At 34.7% G+C, this 23,212-nt stretch overlaps 1 protein-coding gene across 5 annotated transcripts in view; it reads right to left on the bottom strand.

Moving 5' to 3' along the window:
* Epha7 (EPH receptor A7) overlaps nt 1-23,212 on the bottom strand; it is a 149,716-nt gene that overhangs the window by 67,003 nt on the left and 59,501 nt on the right. The window lies entirely within an intron of this gene.

The following is a 23,212-nucleotide window of genomic DNA, read 5'->3' as shown; positions in this document are numbered from 1 at the left end:
GCCATGTGGGTAATTTTAATACATTACATAGTCTCTCTCTCTCTCTCTCTCTCTCTCTCTCTCTCTCTCTCTCTCTCTCTCTCTCTCTCTCTCGCTCTCTCTCTCTCTCTGTGTGTGTGTGTGTGTGTGTGTCTGTGTCTGTCTGCCTCTGCCTCTCTCTTTCTCTAAGAATCAGTAGTAAAAACATAATTTTCTAATTAGTCAGACTCTCCATTTACTTCAGTAGTGGTTAAACACGAGCATCCAGTTGAGTAGAATACGTGTAAGCATACTTAGGATGCTCACCTAGATTTTTCTCACTATTTTATTGTTTATCATCTACTACTTCTTACAGTTAACCCAAAGAGCCAAAATAATGATTTTCCGTAGACAGAATGCAAAGTCCCGGGTTGTGCATGTGTTTGTTGTACACGTAGAGATACAGACTATTCATTAAACACTGCATTTTAATACAGGGTAGCAGGCTTTCCTTGGCCTATGAAAATTCAGAGTTCGGAGAGGCAGCTGTTTGACAATTTTATTTACAACTTCTCAGATTTTATTTTTAAAGTTGAAAATTCCACGTATGTTAAAATTTATCTCTATAACGTTAGGAATAGGACACAAAAGAACCCTACCCCTGGCTGATCACAGTGACTTCCACACAGCGCTGCTCTTTAGAATCTTTCAGTTTGATAGCATTTTTGGATGTAGCTAAATGCCAGATACCCTGACAAACATATATTCTTCCAGCTGGATCTCCATCTGCTCCACTAAACATTTTCACACCAAATCTGTATAAAAAGCTATGTTTTCAAAGAGAGCTCCCTACAATTGAAATATTAAAATCTTAGCTCCAGGAGTCCTTCTACATGCATTCTGAACATGTGCTTCTTCAGGAAACAAAACTACCTCCAAGTATCCTTGTGGTCTGTTTTTAAGCAAATAATGTTATCTTAGATCATCCATGAAGGAGAAGAATGGCTAAATCACAAGAAACCGTTTTGGGAAATGTCACCACAACAAAACTGTTACTGATATTTGTTGACATGATTCTTAGAACTGTGAAATACAAAAAAAAATTAATGTAATGTATAGAATAGGCAAAAGCATCTAAATTGTTTGTCCTGGGAAAACTTCCTTTGCAGAATATGAAGGTGCCAACAGTTACAACACGTTTATAATAAGTTCTTACCATCTTATTCAAGATCTTTGTCCGTCCATGCAGGGCCCGCCCATGCAGACGGACCAAGGAAATCTCAAGTAAATAATCCTCTGGTTCAAAATCAAGTTAGTATAAGAAGTGCCAAGGAATATTCCATAGATAAGTGGCTACTGGACTTTCTCTTTTGGTGAAGACTCATATAAAAAGTAATCACAACAGGAGTGACAGGCACACAGACACCAGAACTCATTACACAGTCCTGAGGAACAGTGATTTTGTGCAAGATACTTAAGGAACTGAAGTCTATAAAAATGACAGATCATATCTCCAAAACACATTGGTGAATACTTTTTTTAATGCACATAAAAGATATGGCATTCTAATTATAGGCAAATCTCTTGCCTCACATGCACAACACCCTGGGGACAGTCCTCAGCACTATAAAGAAACATGCAAAAGAATATTGGAGCAAGTCACCACATGGGTAATTCTTCCAGACTGGGAAGCAAAGCCAGAAAAAGAAGGAACCAATAGTGATTTCAAGACATACACAAGGAAACACACATCCTTACTTCCTGTCTTCTATACAAAAAAGAAAAGCATTCCAAATGATGTTATATGCCCTAAGCTCCATGATGACATTAGCAAAGCGAATGGAAGCACGTGACATAAAAGAAATATTTCTAAGAACAATTATCTCAAATCTTCTATAATTATAAAATGGTCCAAAGCAGTGGGAACCAGAATACTTCACAAGTGTTCTTTTTCCTTCCTACTCTCCATACCTAGTCCTTCCCTTATCACACTATTTAGAGAAGCCAGATAAAAATAGATTGGGCAGAATAAATGAAAGATGCTAACAAAATTAGTTGCTGCTTATGTGGAAATTGAAAATAAGTATGTACTTAGTCAATATCAACTATCTTAAAAATTTTTAATTAACTGGCTTATTATTTTATATTTTTATTCAAATATGGTTTAATATTAATCTATATCATCTATCTATCCATTCATATATACAGATATAGATACATAGCTACAAAAAAAGGTTTTAATCAAGAGAATACAATGAGAAAATTGTGTTTACGGTAAGCACTTGCCAAAAAAGCAATTTTATGTAGTATCAAATACATAAAATCAATTTTTTTCTTTTATAGCTCAGGACAGATACAGTTATATCAGTATAATGCCCATATTCAAAGAGTAAATTATTCAATTACATGTCTCCCCATCAGTAAGATCTGCAAAGGCTCAGTAATAATATTTCTGGGTTTATAAACCACCTCATATCATCACCAATTACTAGCCACATAATACAGTGCATTCACAAGCTTAGTTCCATGCAATAGGAATCTCACAAGACACTCAAGAAAAATAGCCCAAGTTCTCTATGATGACCGTGGTAGAGAGGTATCAGCTCCATCTATTCTTTGGATTAGTACAGACAAAAGGGACGTGAGACATTTGATGACCTCCAAAATTCTATTCTCACTCCTCTCATTGCATGTTTCCCTCGATTTTACTAGGAACACCATTGTCTTTTAGCAATTCATTTAATGCTTTGCTACATCTCTAACTAGCTTTCATATTTGCCATGTAGACTGCAGTACCAATAAAGAGGCAACTATTATTGCACTGTAGTCTTAGCGTACTCCCAGCGGAGTCTCTAAAATCCTTAGCACCTCTGCCTCTGTGAGATTTCAACATGTAACTTACTGGTGATTTCAATCATTCAGTCTCTCAGGTGTCAGTTTCTGCCTCCACGTCCTAGCCTTGAGCCCCTGCCTCAGTGTAGAGTGTGACCTAAGAGTCAAAACAAACTCTTTCCATCCCATGTGGCTTTGGCGTATGTTCTTTTATCATGGCAGCAGAAACACTAGCTTAGAAACCCACATAGTTGAAGGGAATGCAGCAATACAGTTTTCACTACACTAAACTTTCAACGAAGTTAAATCAAATGAGCAGTTTTTCTTTGCAGATCTGTTGTATGATCGTAAATAATGTATTATTAATATAAATAACTGCAGAGTATGCTCCACAAATTCAGAAGGAAATACTAGCGAGAAAGCATTTATCTTACTTCTTTCTAAGAGTATTAATGAGCATTCTGATTGTCATTCACTACCAGTTTTTACTTCAAACATGGTTGAAAGGTTTTGTTATTATTATTAGCCACAGTATAAGTAACATTAATAAACATATGGAAATATGTATGTTCTTTTTGTGCAAGGTAGCAGAGCCAAAAATATGCTCTAAAAGCCTTCTAAAATTATACTCCACAACTAATAAATAGAGAGCAATACCAAATATCAATACCGATACCCTGAGTTGTACATCTTTAAAACTGAAAGAAAGTCCTTACGTAATACATTACATTACACTCTCTAAAAAGTATTAGTAAATTTATATATGCTTTGGAACATTTTTGATATTTCTCAAATAGTACACCTTCTGTCAAACATTTTGTTAATATGTGAAATATTTTTCTGTGTATACCATCCTTCATATAATAAAAATATGGCACAATTGAAAAGTGAAACCTGACATATTGTTAAATGTGCACTCTTCTTCCTAGTGCATAACAACTTAAATGAAATTTAGAAATGATAAAGACATGTGCTTGGATGTGAAGATACTGAGCAGAAAGGACTACTGTTTGCAGCACAATCTCTTAAAGTCTGAACAGATCATCAGCTCTCCTGAATACAAGGAGAAGTAGAGGGAAACAAATGTCACCGTGGGCAGAAGTGAAATGATTATGGGTAAGTAGAATAAATATTTAACATCAAACTCAGTAAGTTACTTCTTTTTCAAATGATAAAAGGGACATACCTGTGAAATTTTCATTGGTATTGCAGATGCTAGAGCCTTACATTAGCACTACGGAAGGGCATGAGCGACTTAACACTTTGCATACAACTTTGCATAGGATGTACAAATCACCCCTACAGAATGGGTATCACTGCTACACCTTAGGAAAGACAATGAGCAGAGCTGGCCTAACTGATGTCCTCTAATTTTACTTTCTACAAGTATAATAACCAAACTGCATATTCAATGATCTCTACTAATAGTTATTATTTCAAGAAACCCAAAGATTTTTTTTTAACTGTCTTCATCTTTAAACCCTTTTGAAACTCTGGAACTTATAGTGACACATTTTCCTACAATACACTTTATATAGTTAGAAGATACAACAATCAAGTGCGGAAACTCCTCAGACCAAATCCAATCGGGAATCTTTTTAAAAAACTTACATAGGAAAATATCTTTTTCCAGGAGAGATGGCAGACTTATTTGGCATGCCTAGATAATGTTTCCTTTGTTATGAAAACGATTATGGAGAGTTAGCAGAATGATGAGACTAACCAGGGACAAAAATTCCTTCCAAAGAAATGTGTAGTGAGCCAGCATTCCCTTCTCACCCAAGACCTTCTACCGTGCAATCTTTATGGGCATAGAAAACAATTTTACACAGTATACCCTGTTAATCAATAATTATTCCTTCAAAGGTGTTGTTTTATATTATTTGGTGGCTATCATAAACCATCCTGTCATTTTCTGCATCCTGAAGCCAAGACTGAATGAACAAGCTTTGATTATACCACTTTGCCTGAAGGCAAACAGACAGAGCAGTGTGCTTCATTTCTTCACATAATTCAAGAAAAATGATTTATCAATTTACTTTTTCAAGCAATACTTTGTACACAACTGATTTTAAACTCTGCTGTTAAGAGCCTGACTTTGAAGGTATTTTACTACGTGCACATCTGAAAGTATAACTCGTCTCAACAGAAGAAACTGCGCTGCCTTGCTCACTTTAGATTAAAATCAGCTGAGCAAGAGAGAAGTCCCTGGCCTGGTGGGAGTTGAGTAGAACTAAACCGAAAAGAGCCAAATAAGCAACATGTTTTAAAAAATCATAAGTGAATAATAGCAATAAAATATGCATAATAATCAAAAATAGGCTCTTTCTATGGAACTGGAGATTTGTTCATGCTATGAGCCACAAGGCCAGCCCATCGCTATTCCTACCTTAACTCTAGCAATTGCATTTCTACCAAGTGTCACATAGTGTAAAGAGAACACACCATGAACAGCAAACCTGCAAACACAGGACTATTTATGTTTGTAATCTTTAATCAGCTATGAACTTAGACGATTCCAGAAAATGCCATTTCTTTCTTTGCTATGTGGCTTGCATTTTTAATTTCAGTTTCTATATACATACAAGATTGTCACATTAATAAGCCTTTATTCTGTGCACAACATTACACACTTGTTCATGACAGAAGTAAACTTGTTTACATAATCTTTACTATTGACTTTGTGTTCCTCCTGCCAGTATACCTTAAATTCTGAAGGCAAAGGTAAAAGAGACTTTATAAACAACTTCAACATTTAGGATCACTGAAGAAAATATTATTTAGAGTATTTCTAAATTCAGAATTTAAAAAAAAAACTGGTATGATCATCACTGTGGTAAAACAATGATTTAAAACAAGTAAATTAAACATAAAATGCTAATTAAATGATATTTTATATTTCTGTTCACAAAATTGTTTTCATAAACAAGACCATTAAAACCCCTGTAAGATTAATGACAAACAAACTTAATGTACATAGTCAGAAGACACGTACTAGTGTGTCATTTCTGTTGTTCTGCACAGAAAGCTGAATCCTGTGGCTTCTCTACGCATTAGAACAAGGATGTTCTGAATCAAATCACAAATACCAAGGTTAAAAATCTGATGCAAATTCATTTCCTTCCTTGATAACCATGAATATATTTGCATGTTTCGCCTTTCCACTTAATACAACATAAAACTAGGATAAATTGTGATGTGTGTTCCTATTCAAATGCTTTCCACTATGGCTAGCATAATATTTATCAGAACTGACCTTTTGAGGACTTAGGACAACCACGAAATACAGGCACAGGAAAAGATAAACCACCTAGGAATGCTGAAGCCAGAGGCCCATGCCACCTCTGGTTCCACAGCCACTTCATGGGCCATCTCATCCAAAGCTATTTGCTCACCTCCTACCTGAATTTTGAATAATATATTTCCTACAACAAATTCTGCAGGTTTGATAGCTAGTGGGCCATTAAAGTGTTAATATCAAGAATTTCTCTTTGGAAGTTTTTAAATGTAACTCCAGGCATAATTTCTCTGCCTTCAAGAACATATGGGGATACTCAAGAAATACTGTAAAATAAAATCCCCTGCTTCTGGTTTTACTATTAGAATAGCATGGGGTTTTCAGCCAATGTGCAACACAAGCATCCACACATGTGATGTATTATCTGTCTACAGTCGTAACATAAGCTTTTCCCCCCTGATCAATCCTAAGGCATGAATTCTATTTAAGATTTAACAGTTTCTTTGGTATTTGCATTATAATTCCAAAGATCTTATTAAAGTTCTGGGCATAGTCAATGACAGAAAGAACTCCTTTCTTGTTTTTTTATTTAAAGAGAAACACAATAAAAAAAAATACATGTTTAAAAAGACCCTGTGATTTGCAAGACATACTACCAGGTTTGTTATGGCACAGTAAGAAAAAGAATGGCATGATAGGAAGAGGACTGAACATGGAGTGAGCCAGGTGAGATAATAATTAGTGATCTATATCTCTCCCCGAGATGGAGTTTTAAAAAAAAAAAAAATTATTCACAGGCCTTTCTAAAATGTGTACTGGAAAAAGATCACAATTTCCATTTTTATAAAACTACTTATTATCAACACTTAAAGAACTAAGTATTAATATATTTCCCTTGATATTTTGCAAAACTTAAAAGGAACCATATTTATATTCAGCAGTGAAATTAAGATTACTTACATTCAAATCACAGATAGGAAAGTCCCATTACTTCTTATTGATATTCTAGAAAGATAGCTTGTTGAAGTCTGCATATAATACATCAAAGATATACAATGTATGTTTGTTGCTATAGTATAAACGAGACATAAATGCTATCCTTGATATCCAATACAAACTGGATGATTTTTTTGATCTTTAATTATAATATTTACCTTTATACAACTCATATAAGGTAGGTCCTGTGGTAAAATGTTTGCCCCACAAACATGAGGAGCTGGGACAATCTTTAGAATGCACCTAAGACGCTGAATATAATGGCACAGTCCCACATTCCAGGACTAGTAAGGAAGAAACATGCAAACCCTTGGGGTTTTCTAACCAGTCACACTAACCTACTGGTAAATTATCATGATTTCTCATCTTTTATGAAACTACTTATCATTACATAATATGAGCTCCAAATCAAAGAGACGCTGTCCCCAAAACAAAGTGAATGTGTTCGGGGAATGACAGCTAAGGATTGACTTCTGGCCTCCAATTGCACATGCACATATGGGAACACACATAAACACACATAAACAGACATACAAAAAACTGAAAAAAAAAATAGAACAATGTAAAGGTCAGCTAATAAAAAGAGAAAACAGGGTTCATGTGTTGAAGAAAATCTTCACATTTTCATCTACTGCAAACTTTTAAAATATAAGCGAGGAAATAATGCATAATTGTCACACAATTTAAGTACAACATTACATCTGACCACTATGGATGGCCCGAGGAACTTTCCTTAAATTCTTGGCAAGAAATTTTGCATCAGTACATTGAGCACATACAGAGTATGTGTGGACATTCGGGTTTCTCCTCATGAGCCATGTGTTACAGTAGGACTGAACATAAGGTGTCATCATGCTGAAAGCCACAAGGCCAGCTAAATATGCTGTTCTCAGAAAATTCAGACACCTTATTGGAAGAGAAGAGAGTATCTTCCCAGCAAAAACAGGACCCCCGTATGCTCACAACCACAATAGCAACTCCTTCCTTTGTGTTATTTCCTTCTCCCAAGCCAGTATTTTTAGGATATACTTGAAGGATAAATAAAGGAGCAATAAAAACAGCTTAAGACAGAGAAAAACAAAGTCAGTTAAATCAGCTCATTTGTTTTTTGGTTTGCCATTTAGAGTGGTATGGGTTTGGAGTACTTAGAGGAAAAAAACATAAATGAAGTATAAACAATAATTTAAAGGAACCCATATTATCATTTACTGTATTTGGATTGGAACACAACCAGTATAAGGAAGATCTTCCCTTTAAACATGAGAGTGTAATGGTACTGTTATCACATGCACAGTTCGAAGCCTCACTTTTCTCTTCTAAGAGAAGTGTACACTGCAAGATGACACTCACAGATAAGGGTGCTCGATAGTGTCAAAGATTATCAGTGGTCAAAAGCAAGGTTCTAAGGACTGAACACCGTTTTCCAAAGGTCAGAGTCATATGGTCTTTCTGTAAGTGAATGTATTTACACACTAACTTACCTGAGCAGCAACAAGAGAGCAATTCTATTCTTTGGAATATAAATTAGAAATAAGACCTACTTTCTGTAAGTTTTTGATAAATTCTATCCACAAAAATAGTGGCTTTTCCAAATATAAAAGCAGTTTGGCCATTCTGTTCCATTGCATTATTTTGTGTTGGAAGGTAGGAAATCTGTTTCAAAAAGTTTCAAACAGCTATTTTTTAAAAATGTTCAGGTTTATATAAATATGTTCACTATATGAGAGATTTTTCATACAGGTAACTGGTAAAATGAAAATATTCCCTTTTCATATAAAATAATAAGAGTATCAGAGACAGGCCTGCTGTTATTCTTAGCACTGATGTCAAAAATGCAGCTCTGAGTTGGAAGCAACTCAGAAGAAGTAAATATCATAGGGCAAGGCCTGGGTCACAGACCAATAAAGTCTGTCCAGCAAGATGGCTCATAGAGAAAAGGGACTTGGAACGCAAGTAATGCTCGCTCTGTGTTCACCTCCATGGGGCTTTTGTGATACTAGAACATCGGCTGTGTTATAAATAAGCCTTTCGCTCTGCACTTAGTTGCACTCAGCAAGGAAAGAAAGGAGGGAGAAGAGAAAGCGATTGTAGGATAGAAGAAAGGAGAGATATGACTGAATGAGAAGAACTGGGAATATGTCAAGACAGCAGATAAGGAGCCTAAGAATGTGATTGTAGGAAAAAAATACAACAAGACAAGCCAGGGGAAGAAAAACAAGACAGAGGAAGCCACTTTCTATGCAAAGGAAGGTCTGAACCCGCTGCCTTTGTTAAGTCCTACAAATTCAAAGAGCAATGGGAATCCACTTCTAAGTATTCCTCTTTCTTAGGATGTTACACACTTTAGCTTCGTAATTCTTGCTTAACACTCCGAAAGTGTACCAAAGTTTCATGTGGATAAACATGCAAGCAAAAGGCTCACTCTGGTCAACAGTAAAGAGTAGAAACCAACTGAATGGATTAAATGAAAAACAGCATTTTAGGTACCTTGTAAATTCCCTTACAAGTAGGAGAATGAACACTCTGCTTATTAGACTCTGAATCAAATCATCAAAATCCAGTTTTCTCTCCAGACTAGCACTCTACCAAAATATAGTTCTCATAGTCTGGCTGTGAGTGAGATTTAAATCTAATATACATATTTAGAAGTATATAAAACTTCTCAAAGATATTAACTATCTGAATATTCAAGGGATAAAAACAAAATTAAGTCAGTTCTAACTATTGTACTGTTTGAAGGAGATATAAAGAACATTTGTTTACAAATCTAAACAACTTCCGATTGTTGATCTTCAGAAGTTTTTAATGTCTATCCTACAAAATCATGATCACTAAATGTCATTTATCTGGCGACCAAAATACAATAAAAATTGACTAGAAAGGTAGAACATTTCCTGCATTTTGATGGCAATTATGCATAGTATGATATGGAATATATTATACATTTCTATAGGATGAGATGAATTAACTTTGTCATAAAGTACATAAATTTGAAAATGTGCACACATATATGTACTTTCTATTGCAGTAATGATGAAGACTCAACATCTGTCACACAATTCAATTGCCACTGTCACTGAAATGAAATGCATGCATATTTAGAATGTTCAAAATATCATTAGAGATACTACTTTATTGAGAAGTAATGGTATTTTTGAAATGAATTGTATCTAATAAACCTCTATTATTTGCTGGAATTATACGAACTATGAAAGTTTTGTTCAGATACTGGACAAATATTAACATTACTTGCTCAAAGAATATTCAGTGATTTATAATTTTTTTATAGTCCAGGTTACTGAAAGTGTTATGCATTAGGTTATGATAATAAAAGAAAATTTAACCAGAAATATAATTATCAGCATTGTTTTACCATTTAAACAAGGTTCTGCTTTGCTACCGTTATATTTATACCACATCTTCCCAAAAATTCTTCCTGGCGCATTAATGCCTCCAGCGCATAACTGCTGACAGAATATAGAGATTAACTAATAATACAAGTTAGATTATTTTCCCAAGCTCAAAAAGCAATTGATTAACCTGAAATTGTCTACTGTCATTATGGTCTACTTCTTGTGGATTAACTATTACATAGAAAGTGACTTTATTTTTCTGTAGGAATATAATCTCAGCTCAAGATATTTATTGCCTCAATAACCAAAGTTATTTTAGTCTAAAAGTGCACTGAAAAAACTATGTTAACGTGTGTGTGTGTGTATATATATATATATATATATATATGAACTCAGAAGGAAAGCTTTTGTCTCTTCCTCTCTCTCTCTCTCTCTCTCTCTCTCTCTCTCTCTCTCTCTCTCTCTCTCTTTCTCTCTCTCTCTCTCTTTCTCTCTCTTTAGTTTTTCAAGACAGGGTTTCTCTGTGTAGCCTTGGCTGTCCTGGACTCACTTTGTAGACCAGGCTAGCCTTGAACTCACAGAGATCCGCCTGCCTCTGCCTCCCTAGCACAGGATTAAAGGCATGCGCCACCATGCCCAGCATCTTCTGTTTCTGAAATCACTCATAAATCATAATCAGATTCGCACAAATTCGCTATATGAAGTCTCTATTATTTGATTTCAATTCCTCTATCTCTAAATGTCAGTGAAATGCCCATATTCTTAAGGTTCCAAACAGATCACCATAATGATGCATTTAAATACTATTAGGAGATTTGTAGAGTAATAATAAATTTTAATGTTTTATCAAAATGTATAACACAAATTCATTAGTTGTGTGTGCATGAGTCTGAACATGTGGGGACATAGGTCTTACTAAGAATTTCATAATAATAAATCACTTAGAACGTTTCATTCTGTCTAATTTCAACTGCATTTTGTTCTGTAGTAAAACTTTAAAATAATTATTGTGATCATATTTAATAAAAATAAATATATTCTATGGGAAATATGCAATTAAACTATGGTAAAGATGAGCAAAATTGCTTCTAGATGGAAAAATGGGAAATAATGCCTAGATTAAGTGGTAATGCAACTTTTATGAAGAGATGTTATATACTTGAATACATAGTTATATATTAAAATGTAATCAATTGTTTCAATTAAAATGGTCAAATTAAAGTTACACAAGCATTAAAGATTAAAATAAAATTATATTTTAATGGTGTGGTATTTGATCTTATATATATAATCATAATCTGTGGTCTCATGGAAATACATATGCAAGATGTCATGAGAGAGGTCAGGGCTGCAGATAGACACATGGAGTCTTAAGCTGTAATTGCACCCTATAAATTAAACTGTAAATAATAGAAGTTCAACCCACATAGTAATGACAGCAATTTTTATTTCTCAATTTCAGCGGTATATTTCTCAATTTTTATATAGGTTCACACCTGATTCTAGATCTCTAACATACAGAGACCACGTTCTGTAGGTAACTGTGTATGTGATAGGAAAGCACTCGTTTCCCCCCGACTGCCATAATTCTTGTCTTAGAGAGTATTTTCCTGAGTGCCACATTAACCTCTGCAGTGCACTAGTGATCAGAAAGTCTTCTCTTCCCTACAGGCTACAAATCCACGCCTTAAAATCGTGTTTTGGAGCCAGAGTACTTTGAGACAGCCAACCCATTTCTATCTGTACTCTGATTTATTCCCAGGGAAGTCTCAACATTTTTGAAGTGTGCTGAATAGAGAAGTAAAAAATACGACATAATTCCAAGCTCTAAAAGCCACCAGTGTCCAATCATTTGGGTGTAAAAGACAGTTAAATATTTCAGAGTGTTTGTGCATATATATATGTACATGTAAACTACAATGTTAAAACCATCCGTGTCACTAGTCAGTGTGGAAATTAAGCAATTAATGTCCAAAGTTAGGCTGAAGGTCAAGGACCTAAACACAGAAAAAGAAAAACTACTTTAAAAAATGGAGAATGACAATATAAAGTAGAAAGGTAATTTTAAGTCTTTCTGATTTTGATTTATCTTCAACCCAATTGTTTAGATTAATGCAGAAAAAAACTTAATCCTAAAGTAAAATAACCCACTGATGATTTTTATCCAACTTACATCAGCAGATGGATCTAAGTTTTAGCCGTATTTACTAGCTTAGGACACATCCTCCCCGGACAAAGTGAAAAACATTATAGGTAAACCAAAGAGAGAGATCATAACTTTAAGCATTAAAATAACCTGTAAGTTGTCGATGTATATGTGTGATAATAAATATAATTTATTCACGGTATCTATTCGAAAAAAATCTAAGACGTAGTTTTGAGATTTGGAGAGCCTCAGATCTCTTTCAAGAACTGTGTGGTGAAAGGACCGAAGACCCATTCAAGCACACATAATTCAGAAGGTCTGCCTGCCAGCAATAAAGGACGAAATTGGATACTTGGTGAGATTAATTACCTAGATAGGGGCTGATAATGCAAGTCAAATGGGAATGTAATTAAAGTGCACCTTCCATGAAAATTATTCATTGCTGATGGATCAAGTGACAGATAAATCAAAAGGCATTTAAAAAAAAAAAGCCTACAGGTTAACCTGAAGCAGGTCCTTCCTCTTTTTAAAGCTCTGTAATTGCAGGTGTGCAATTCAGTCTTGCTGTTCTGTCCCCATCAAGATACCAGAAGACAAAAGGGTAGATTGTAATGTAATCTATGAGAAACAGAAGCCAATAGGAAAACCATTAGGATCATGGTTACAAACAAAAGGTCAGCTAGACTGGAACCAGTTGGCTTGCAGCTTTCAGAAGAGTGTGTCACTCTCCGCTCGTACTATAATGGAACTTGCAACCATAAAGAATGGCAAGTGATGAATTAATAAGTTGACTACTCCCTAGGGTGCAATTCTTACAGATGAAAGGCATGCTGTGGCAATCAAACAGAGTTATAAATTAGATAAATCGAATGGCATAAAAACCATTTGCATCATTATTATTAAATAAAGTCTTCCTGGATGTGCTGTTAATTCTTTACTGTCAATACATTTATTTACACCCCAAGAACAATAAAAAACACAATGTTTTATAACAGTGGCAGGGTAATTTCAGCTACTCAGAGGAACACTAAACCTAATTTCCATATTGAATTCTCCTAGAGATGTTTATTATACACCTAAGAGGAGATAGATGAAACAAAATGTCCAACTAAGTCATAGTTACTGGAAAAAGCAGTTTTATGTGCTACTTCTTTGCTGCTCCAAATAATTAATACATCTTTCTTTTACTGACATCTATCAAGAATAAATATAACAGTTTTCTTGTCTTCAAGAACAAGCTTGATGGTGTATAGGAAACCTAGTTATCTGGTAGATGACATAATTCATTTAGAAAAGCTCTTAATAAAAATATGTAATTTGGATGGGTACCACAAAACAACAAAAATAATTACTATTGGTTGGCTTTTATAAATATATAATTGTGTGTGCAAAAATCTAAATTCAAATACATTAAAAATGCCAACGGTACCAAATACAACATAAAAATGTTTTAAGTTTCTAAAACATAACACAATCAAAAAAGATTTTCCACTGATCTATCAGAAATTGAAAAAGCTAAATATAATTTTGTTCTAATGAAGATATATTCTAATTTGTTTTATACAAAAATGAATTCAATAGGGTTCTAGTTCTGAGAGAAGGAAAGTTTAGAGGCAAGAAGACAGACAGTAGATTTCAACAAAGAAACACAGGCTACAAATGTGGAGTACTGAAGATGAAAACATAAAAGCAGGTCCTCAGAATAACTAGTCCGTACCTCTCCATTTCTAAAGTTTATGCATTAAAGGTGAAATAGGCTCATCAAACACCCAATACATTTTTTTTTTTTACAAGACAGTGTTCTTCACATCCACTGATGTCCCTAATTAGTAAGGTAATCCTAAACAAAGTATAAAGTCAACTGCTCTTGCTTCAAAGGGTTAGTTGGGGTTTGCCCAGAAAACAGATGGAAGAGTCACCAGGACACATTAATTACTGTCCACTCACCACTTCTACCTTGGGTTGAAAAATGAAACTTTAAAATTGTTGGACATCATTTGAAAGACATCATTTTGAAAGTCCTTTTCTGACATGACAACGTTTGGTGCAGCAAGTATACAATAAAAATTACATTAACACCCAAGGGTTCTTGAAATATCTTCATGGTATTCTGATTAAAAATATCTTAAAATGTAAAAAAATACTAAATGAGAAAATTAAGTTTATTCAGTGTTTTAACAAATGTTGAAAATAGCAAGGATAATTTTAAAGCCGTTAGGCAATTGTGTGTGTGTGTGTGTGTGTGTGCGTGCGTGCGTGCGTGTGTGTGCATGTGTGTGTGTCTGTCTGTCTGTGTCTGTGTGCTTTCCTGAAGATCAAGCCAACAGAGCACTAAGTATGTACCACCACACAGAGATGTAACCAGCCCTATCGCTATCACACAAATATGCATCCAACAAAATCCATTCAAATTTTAAAACAGGTGAGCATGCCCTATGGTTCATAGTTTATGACATATGAGTAAAGGAGAAAAACAATGGGGAAGGTAGAAAATGTAAAATAAAACCACATTATATAACTACAAGCAATATAAGAAGTATAGTTACAGACCAAAGCTCTCTATGGAAAGTATACTGAATTTAGAGCATTCAACTTCAAGAATGATAGCCTATTACAGGAGAGACTGTAATATATCTAGTTTTTCTTTATAGAATTAACATCTACCCATTTTTGATCCCCATTTGTGACATTATATAGTTCTCAACAATAAAATTTATATGAGGCTAAATTTCGGTTCTTAGTGATGTCAGGCATGTAAGGAAATAGAATGAAATGTCAAAACAAGGAGAAAACAAGGTTATGATAATGCATTAGAAAGGAACAACGAGAGCCATTTCTTTCCAAACAAAACTCAGACTCATTTTCTGTCTCAGTCTTTAGCAGTTTGATAAATGTTGTATGAAATCAGCATAAAAAAACCAATCTATTGCAATTCAGTTCAGCCAGCACCAAGCATGCCTGCTGCATATGCCACAGTGTATTTGTTTTTGACCATGGAAATATGATTATGCTGTTTTCTACCTCAAATTCCTCTACATAACTGTGTTTCATAACTCTAAATGTTCAACTCCAATGGACTGTCTCTGTCTTTATTTGAATGACCTCCTAAGACATTTGAATCTATCAGTACCTGCCAGAAAAAAAGTAGCATTCCCTCCTAGCATTGTTGTGTCAGCCTTGCTATCTACCTCAGATGCCATTCTTCACATTTTCTTCTTGTAATGTTAGTATTCTACCAGCTCTTAACTTTGGGAAATCTAAAAGCATTTTACCTCTCTCTCTCTCTCTCCTCTCCCCTCTCTCTCTCTCTCTCTCTCTCTCTCTCTCTCTCTCTCTCTCTCTCTCTCTCTCTCTCTCTCTCTCTCTCTCTCACACACACACACACACACACACACACACATGCACACACACACGTGTGCATATATGCATATATAGCTATTGCTATTCATGTTCACATTTGTACAGTAAATTATATATGGTATCGCCTGACACATCCAGAGTTAATAGTTGTGATTAAAAGTATTAGAAACACTTGAATAATGCACTCATGGCAATTACTAAACAAGTGTTTGCTTTTTATCATATATAATTGTCTTTGTGGATGCTATGATGAGTGCTCTGCATGTTTCTTTATATTGAACTTAATGACCAGATATTATCAGAACTTGAGATGCTAATTACCTGATGTCAATATGCAATAAATAATTAAGAACTGCATGTCTTAAAGTGATGGTGACTGGTTTCACATACCTAGCTATGTTTCTTGTCAGCAACAGGACAACTATCTACAGGTTTATATGTGTGTTTCTGTCACATATTTTGTCACAGAGCATACATCATCTGTTCTGCATGTCCCAGATTAATTTTGTTAGGATGGAGCAATTATCTCTTCCTTTCTGATTGAACTCTTTGTAACTGAAGTGCAGGAAAGTTAGATAATTTTTCATGGATCTTTCACCTCTTAATTAATTCTGTCTATTGCTTCTAGAAGAACAAAGTCATAGAAAAAGATATAAACAAGTAAAGATTAGCCTGTTAACCTGCTATCCTTTGATACCCTATGAGCATATACAGGGGGAGGTAATCCCCCTCAGGAACAGTCATAGGGGAGGGGAATAAGGGGAAAATGGGAGGGAGGGAAGAATGGGAGGATACAAGGGATGGGATAACCATTGAGATGTAACAAGAATAAATTAATTTTTAAAAAGTAAAAAAAAAAAAAAAAAGATTAGCCTGTTGCAGTTATAATTGACAGTTCTTAGAAGCAAGATCTTGATAGTGTTCTGTCCTTTACCCTATTACTTGGATCACTTGGTTAGAACTACTAATGATCCTCGTGAATCAATGTCTTTTCTAGGTACCTCCAATTCACTACATTAGTGAATAAATACAGGTGTTTTCTGGATAGCTCTACATCATTCCACCAGATTGCCTGTCTGAATCAAATTTGTTTCAATTCATCACCAACAAAGCAAGGAATAAAATAATCAACATTTACACTCTCTTTCAGTAGACTGGTACTGAAATGGGGCAACCAAATGCAGATCAAGGTGAAGAACATCTCCTGCAGTTCTCAAGGTGATACCACTTATGTAGGTTCAGGAATTCGAGCGGCATGCATGAGTGAGATTGGAAGTGCATAAAAACTTGAACTGGCAAAACTATGTTCCATTAATATATGGGTCAAAGTGTTTATTATCATCATCATCGTCATTACGTGTTCATTTATATGTCTTCTTTCAAACAGAAGCAACTTATGAATCTCTATTCTCTGGCTCTTTATTGTCTGAAATAAAGCCTGTCTCCAGAATGCTTTTATTTTAGTAACAGAAATGGTCTGGCAATTGGGTCACAAGAACAAATTAATGATGCACACAACAGAGCTGCCTGTACACAGGAAAGTAATCACTGAGATAACTGGCTTGGGACAAAAGAAAAAAAAGATTTAAAAAATATTTAATATCCTCTATTTACCAGATTCGGTTCAGGGTAAGTAGTCTCAATAAGAATACCATCATTTTTAAAAAACACTTATTTATTTATTATGTACATACAGTGTTCTCTCTACAGCATACATGCACACCAGAGGAGGGCATCAGATCTCATTATAGACGGTTATGAACCACCATGTGGTTGGTGGGAATTGAATCGAGGAAGTTTGGAAGAGCACCAAGTGTTCTTTTTTTTTTTTTTTTTTTTTTTTGCAATGGTATATTCAACTTTAATAGTTTAAAATTGTAATTCAATCCCATTAATTAAAAAATCAACAAGCAAATAGTTAATTAGTTAATGGTACATTTCCTGCAATACCACCCACCTTTGGAAATGAAAGCTATTTGCACCTTGTCTTTTATTATCTATCAGCTAGAGATTTATTTTTTTTCTTCTTTTTTTTTCTATTAACTTATTCTTGTTACATCTCAATGTTTATCCTATCCCTTGTATCCTCCCATTCCTCCCTCCCCCCCCCCATTTTCCCATTATTTGCACCAAGTGCTCTTAACCTCTGAGCCAGCGCTCCAGGAGCACCAAAAGATTTTGTAAAAAGTATTTTCCGACAGGTTAATTCCTGACAACACCCAGCTTACCTCCAAGAAGATGGTGAGCATCAAAGAACTTCTTTATAGAGGTGACTTCAAATGTGGCAAAACAGGCACTAGGCAAAATGTTCTCATTTCTATCACTGACAGAATTCTGCCTAAAAAATGGGCAAGCTTGGATGCAGGCAGAGTCGACAGCCAAACTCTGATGAGACAGGGTAAGCAACTCCTCAAAAGTTCCTGCCTCACAAATATGTCTGTCAGATATATTGGACCAGAAGACTGACAATAATGCTCCAACATTATACAGTTTTGCGTGACTACTCCAGCAGCAAACTATCTCTGTCTGGTGCTAACCTGCATCTCTGGTTCACTAAAGTAATTAAGTTTTATTCCTTCTCAAGTCTCTGATGGTGTTGAAGACCAGATAGTTTAGTCTTTCAATTAAGCTTAGTAGTTTAGAAGTTAAGATGTTTTTAGGTCTAGATAGATGTTTTAAGTTGATAGAGATGAGATATGATAGATATTGATTTTCACTCAGAATTTTGGATCCACCAAGATAGAAATGTTTTCTTCAAGACTGACAAATATAAATAGCCAAAACACTGTGAACATAACATTGATATAATTCCTGATTATTTCATGGACCTTTTTGCCATATGTTGTTTATTTTATTTATGTGTAATAATATAAATGTATACGTAAAAAAGAAATATAATAAAAATTCCAAAAAAGTACCTTCTGAATTGATTGATATTAGAAAGATTTTATGCGTTTGGATTTCCATTATAGTAATAATTTTATTGTTTTTATTACTTTTAATTGCTTGTTATCTCCAGAAACATATAATAAATTCAACAAGTACCTATCAAAGATTATATTCTGAATTTTCTTTCTTGCACATTTCATTTAGGTCTTTAAGTGAACAGGGTTTTCATATTCTCACTCCTTAAAAAAAAAAAAAAAGAGAGAATGTAGACACACTTTAGTGAAACCAACTTTCTATTTTTCATTTAAATGATTTTTTTTACTTTAAAAGGGAACCGGTTATTGCTTTGTAAATATTGTTTTATGTGATGCATTTCAGTTTGCTAATGCCTCGACTCAATAAAATTTCAGGAGCAATACGAAAGACCATCTATTAAGGATAATATACAGTTTGTGAATTATTTTACATAACACTATCATTATGGACTGTTCATGGGTAATAATCCAGTATTTATTTAAAAGAAGCGGTTTAAATTTAGTAAGTTACAAATTTAATTCTCTAAAATATAGCTATGAAAATTATTTCACAGGAATATTATATAAAGCACTTACTTCTTAATCATGTGCAAATTGCTAGATTAAAATTGCCAAGATTATGACAAACTTTTTTAAGCTTGAAAACTGAATAAAAATTCCTAACTAATTTGTAGAGAATTTTGTGGCAGCATCACTGTACAGCCCTCCTTATCTCATTAGATAATTAATCATATTGCCTCGGGTACCAAAAAAAAAAAAAAAAAAAAAAAAGCATGAATTCAGGTTGCTTTTACTGGGGCCCTCACTAAACAAGTTCAAACATTTTAGATGGGAAAAAGCACAAATAATATAAAGATCTAAAACCCTCGCAATTTGGCCAATACACAAAGAGGCAGATGCCTTATTTAGCCTCATGTTCATAGAAAATTAATATGTTCTTTCAAAATAAGTTGGAATCCAATTGTTTTGCAGATGAATGGTTATATCAATCAGCATGGTCGGCTCGAACATACGATACAAAGCTTTACTTGAAGTTGTATTCCTATAGTTCTAGAGTCTGAAAGTCCCTAAACAAAGCCCAACGGGATTCAGTTTTGCCAAAGCTGGATGAGAGATCAATCTTTTGCTCTTACAGCCTGTCCTCATGTAAGTGTAAGGTGGGGAAAAGGGGGTTGCAAGGGCAGTTTCTGGGGTCATTTCTTATAAGGTTATGGATGTTGAAGAACCAGATGACAGTAAGACAACATTTCCCCTCTCCTCCCTGCACAACCCCATCACCTTATACAGACACAGAAAAACTGGGGGTCCAAGCTTCAACATAAGCATTTAGAAAGAACAGAGCCAAGGTCTTCTCCTGGAGATAACAGAGCTGGGCTTATGGGTGCATGTTTTAATAAAACTAACATCTTTTTCTAAATGTTTTATTGTTTTTTTTGTACTTGTAGCTTTTTGTTCCTAGTCATGAGCTGATTATATCTTATGAAGATTGCTAAACTTTAATATTACTTTAAAACTAGTAAATGTCCTAGAACAAGAAGCCATATTTTCATAATAGCATGTTTCCTTAAAATATAAACCATGGTTACATATTTTCAAGAAATGTAAAATTCCACAACTTAAATGGAATTAATTCATTTTATATGTCAACAACGTAAGTTGATTCGTGCCGATTTTAAATCATGGGAAAGAGATTATTTGAATTAATTTTTCAGAAAAATATTCTTAGTTGAATCATATTAATTTATGTGAATAAGGCTATTTCTGAAAATTAAAGAAAATGACTTGTGGTAGCATCTTTTGGTATACCTTTGGTTATGTATTATACTATATAATATGACATTACCAATATATTCTATTTGGAATATTACATCAGTATCACAAATCAAACTACAGGGGAGACTCAAATAAATCTTAGATGGATAAATCAGATCTGGGAATTGAAAACCATAAAGTTAATTAAACTATAATATGCAATTCTATTTTTCTTTTTCTTTTTATTTATTTATTTTTACAATTCTATCGTTCTTTAAAGAAAAAGAATGAAATGGAACAAGAGAGTTTTTTTCTAGAAGATATTTTGTCACTAATTCCCTTCCCCTCAACAGCTCATACTTTAGTTAACCTGAGAATTGCCATGTAGTGGATCATACAAGTAAGCAATTTAGAAAATAATCATTGATAGAATTATACACATATTTTTTAAAGTTCTGAGATAGTGTAAGTAATTGCAATAATTAAAGTCAAACAATTTACTGGTGATTCTCTAAAGTCACCTCCTTAAATTCAATGTTTTACCTGTTAAATTTCATAAAATCATCCAAACTTTTAATATATGATATGGGTGCTATAAAACCCATTCATCAGCATAAAATAAACCTCACAGATAACAAGAGAAAGGAGACTAAGACATCAGTGGATATTAGTTTGTCTGCACTACACTGACTGATGCCCAGGTATACACACCTGTCTTCAGAAAATGTCTGGTTCAAATGGTTTTGTTTTTTCAGAATTAAGTTTAGAGAGGTGTTTAAGGCAATCTAACTGGAATTGCCAAATAATAGGGAGACAGCCCCAATTGGCCATCTCTTCTCACCAAATGAAGCTTACAGTCCTGGGACTAAGTAACATATAATAGAGTTGTTAGCCAAAGTGGTCCCACGGGAATCCCCAAATAACCAAGGCAGATGCCAAGACTATAGGGTGCTCTCCACAATCTGACAGCAAGGCTTATTGCTGAACACAACACCTACATAACTCATTGAACATGAAGACGCTGAGATGAGCCTCTCATTGTTTGTTTTGTCTAATTCCAATTTGTATGTCCTTGGTTTATCTTATCATATATATCTTATTATTATTCCACAGAAACCTGTTTGCTTTCTAATGGGAAATAGAAATGGACAGAAGGGGAGGTAAAGAGAAACTGGTAGGGGTAGAGGAGGGAGAAACTGAAATCAGGATATGCTATGTGAGAAAAATAAACATATTTTCAATAAAATGGAGAAAGAGAAATGTATTGTGGAAGACACACAAAAATGAATACGCCATTAACAACAACTTGCTTACTCCCAAACCCAGCTCTTCTCACTGCGTCAGGACTTATTTCCCAACAGCAGGGCTCCTGCTAGCCCTTCAGGGAAATCTTCCCTGACGGAGCCCAGATCATCATCGGTCTCTAAAGACAGCGTGAACTTTGCTCCCTGATTTTCTAATGTGATTTAGTTTTATGTAATGGATGTTGTGATGTGGTGGTCACAGTCTCCTTGGTGAAGGACAAAAGAACTTATTTTACCAGCTGCTGAGATAGCTGCCAAGAAGCACAGCTCACTTCCCTGTTTCCACCAGATTTTTTTTTGTCTGAAAAATGATACCATATTATTTCCTAGTGGAACTTACAGTCAATATCTTGGAAACACTGAAGTGTAAAATTCATTTCAACAATGGGTAACATGGAAGTTCATTAAATGGGGACCATTCCCTGGAGAATGAAGAAGATTCCAAGAAGTCTGTCTCACAGCTCAATTGGCCCCCTTTCCACTTCCCTCTTCCCTGGCTGTGCGATCTCAGCTCCACCTCAATCAAGCTGCTCACCCCAAACTCCATCTTGCTGACTGTTTTTTAGTGACCCTGATTTCAGAGACAATCCATTTCTTCCTCAAGGAGTTACAGTTTTTATCTGAATTTCTCCCTAATGCTTTCCAGAGCACTTATAGAAGTCCATAGACCATATTAAAAAACTGTAGTGTATGTCACACATTCCTCAGCACAGTCCATAGGTAGCTGTCATTATACAGTTCTAATTTAATCAGGCCACAGGGGGTTAAAATTAGCAAAGAAACTAAGGTACTTCTTGTAGTGATATTTGGTTCCAGACTCAGCCCATACCACAGGACCTTTCTCTAAGTGTATTTCGATGTTGAAACACTCCATCATCTAGTGCAGGGCCACTTTTAGTCCTGCTGATAACCTAGTCCTTGGCTATGTCTTCTAAATATCGACTGTGCAGCATCAGTTGAGAAAAGCTCCAATTTCTGAAACTTCTTCCAGTAATAAGGTTTTTTTCTGGTGGTTTTAGAAACATTTGGCTTCTCAAACTGATTTTGTGACACACATTTTTCATAACTTATTAAATGTAACAAAAGCTGACTAAGGAAGATATTTATCAGTTTAAAAAATGAACAAAACCTCATATTAGACTAAGCTACAAGTTCACAGTTACCATTTCTTTAAAAATACTCATTACATTTGCCAAGTATGTGCTACAAAACTATGGACAACAACAGAATCCCACATCTATTGATGAATGCAAATTGTAAAAAGCTGAGTTTTCAGATTAAAATCATTGTAGTGCTTTGAATAAAAATGGTCCCCATAGGTCCATAAAGAGTAGCAGTATTAGGAGGTG

The sequence above is a fragment of the Acomys russatus genome, chromosome 2 (assembly GCF_903995435.1).
Source record: "Acomys russatus chromosome 2, mAcoRus1.1, whole genome shotgun sequence".
Lineage (NCBI taxonomy): Eukaryota > Metazoa > Chordata > Mammalia > Rodentia > Muridae > Acomys > Acomys russatus.
The sequence above is the reverse complement of the archived record's forward strand: the minus strand, read 5'-3'. Positions and strand labels throughout refer to the sequence as shown.